The sequence below is a fragment of the Solanum tuberosum genome, unplaced genomic scaffold (assembly GCF_000226075.1).
Source record: "Solanum tuberosum cultivar DM 1-3 516 R44 unplaced genomic scaffold, SolTub_3.0 scf00011, whole genome shotgun sequence".
Lineage (NCBI taxonomy): Eukaryota > Viridiplantae > Streptophyta > Magnoliopsida > Solanales > Solanaceae > Solanum > Solanum tuberosum.
Window position 1 is genome coordinate 1460501 of NW_006238938.1, and position 2552 is coordinate 1463052.

General features: G+C 36.4%; 1 long non-coding RNA gene across 1 annotated transcript; it reads left to right on the forward strand.

Annotated features, from left to right (window-relative positions):
- Window positions 1-72: 72 nt before the first annotated feature.
- LOC102588951 (uncharacterized) lies at window positions 73-1964 on the forward strand. The gene is made up of 2 exons (XR_001474776.1): window positions 73-215; window positions 1486-1964. It is a non-coding gene; the product is annotated as an uncharacterized lncRNA (long non-coding RNA).
- The last annotated feature ends 588 nt before the right edge of the window (window positions 1965-2552 follow it).

Consider the following 2552-nt stretch of genomic DNA (forward strand, 5'->3'; position numbering starts at 1 on the left):
GCGGGCCGGTTCTCGGACCGGTCGCGGGCCGGGGCGGGCCGACCCGGTCCCCCTGCCACCCCTAGTAGAGACAAACAAACGTCCTGCTACGCAAAAATGGTGTCTCTCCATTGTCCGTTCAAAAATATTGTAGGGTTTCATCGTCCCCTTCACAGACCTCAAACTTCCTTCATTACTTCTACACGCGATGCCTTTCCTACCCAGTTCAATTTCAGGTACAAAAGCTTCAATTTTAAGCTCTCATCTACTCAATTTTATCTTCTTCCTGTTTACTTGTCTAAGTCTATAATTTGTTGTAATTTCTTAAAGGCTGTAGCCATCGTTGCATCCAAAATCGAGTTTTTTGCTCTCATTTTCCTCTTTCTTCATTTTTGACAAAACAGGGGTTTGAATTCTGAATAAATCGTGTTTCCGTAGCATTTATTTGTGACATACAATGCTTCTTCAGCTAATTAGATGACCAAGTAATTGAGTGAGTGTGGTGTCAGTTCAGAGGGGGGAGGGAGGACGAGGAATGTGATTGAACATGCCCACATTGGGGATACAAATGTGACTCCGTACCAGGGGACCCAAACCCAAACCCAAACCCAAGACCTCTAATTAAGGATAAATGAGTACTTATCACTCTACCACAACCCTTGTTGGTCGAATCCTGCAGTTTATTGTTAGGCTTAATAATGTGCCAGGATTTCTCTGCTAAATAGATCTAAAGATGTTTCCCCTTCTTCACGATTTGATTATTTGATGTAAAACCACACTTGCACAGTACAAAAGAGAAACTATTAAAGGTAGTTGAATTAATAATATTGTACGACACCAACATGAGTTATGGTGCTTTGGTGGACGTGTTTCACTCTTAACCAGAGGTCTGGGGTTCGAGCCTTGAGTATGGAGAAAATTCTGTTGGGAGCACCAACCCCGATTGGGCCCTGTAGTGCGCGATCTGGATTTAGTCGGAGCTCTAATGTGGGCTCCGAACACCGGATGGGAAACAAAAACAAAAAAAATAATATTGTATGACATCTAGACAATCTTAGTTTATGGGGTGAAGTATTTTCAATTTTCAATCTTCATATTATGGTGAATGAATTTGCCTTTCATGTCCTACAGGCATTAGCAATCTTACATTATGTTGTCACGCCTTAAAAGGTCTATAATTGTTTTCACTACCCAAGACTAGAGTGCGGAGAACAGTCAGCTCCAGTTCTTATTATTGGATCAGATGTTTGGAAATAGAAGACACCTTTTTCAGTATATGTTATCCAAATTTGGACACAATTAATGTAGCCTGACTTTGTTGTATACAAGGAGCCCCCTAAAATAATAAAATACAGAATTTTTAAGGTCGAGGTGTTGTGTTAGTCAGATGATTATTGATGTCTCCTTAGTATAACTTAGGTGGTTTATGATATCTTTTTCGTTATACTTTGATGGGATGTTATCAGAGATAGTTGTAACTACTTTGTTTTCTGTTTTGTTTTTCAGATTCAACAATGTTTTGAGTGTACATCTAAGGCAGAGACTACTACCTATATCAAAATCAAGCACCAATCCTTCAGGAGGACCAGAGAAAAGCAAGGATGCATCAAGCCCACCATTAGCCACCATTTTGGCTGGTGTCTTAGTCTTTTGTGTCGTCTGTTGGATCGTAGGATCTATTGTAATCTGGCTCATAAGTCTCATAACTAATGTCCCGCCATCAAAATAAAACCAGAGTGTGCATTGTAGTTTGTTTGCGCTTTGATCACTAGCTAGACAAAGCCATCTTTTGATTGCAGCCTAAATAGTGATGCTTTCCTTTATGTTACCAAGTGTGAGATTAATACTGAGTTGCTAATTATTTCTAACAATGCTGAAACATTTGTGGAGTTTCTGGTTAGCTCAAATGGCATGATACTTCAGTTAGAGCATACCAGGAAGTATCACTCATTCTGTTTTCATCTAAATTTCAAGGTTTTTTTTTTTTGTTTGTTTGTTTTAGTTTCTGAATAAGAGGTTTATACTTTATTCTTAAGGCATGACAGATCCAACCTTGGGATTTTGCCAATCTATTATTGACTCAACCATTATTGGTTATTTATCATGTAATTTCATTTAACTGCCTGAATGTTTCTTCAAATATAAAGACATTTCAGAGCCAACTATGTATTGACTGTTGATACAAGACTATAGGATATGGATTGAATATTACTTAGGGCCCGTTTGGATTGACTTAAAAAAAGGAACTTTTAAAAAGTAACTTTTTAAAGTGCTGGAACTTATTTTAAAAATAAGTAGTTATGTGTTTGGATAAAAGTGCTGCAGTTGAAAAAAAAGTTGTTGATGTGTTTGGCAAATAAGTGATGGTAAACACTTTTTTTAATCAAAATGTCTGAAATACCCTTTAAGCTGTTAACATGATAAAAAGTTGATTAATTTAAGGTTTTTATACTTAAAAATAAATTTATATTTTTCATCCATAAGTAATAATATTTTCCTATCATTCACATATTTCTTTACCACCACAAATTATTTATAAGAGGAATAATAATAATAATAAATAATAATAATAA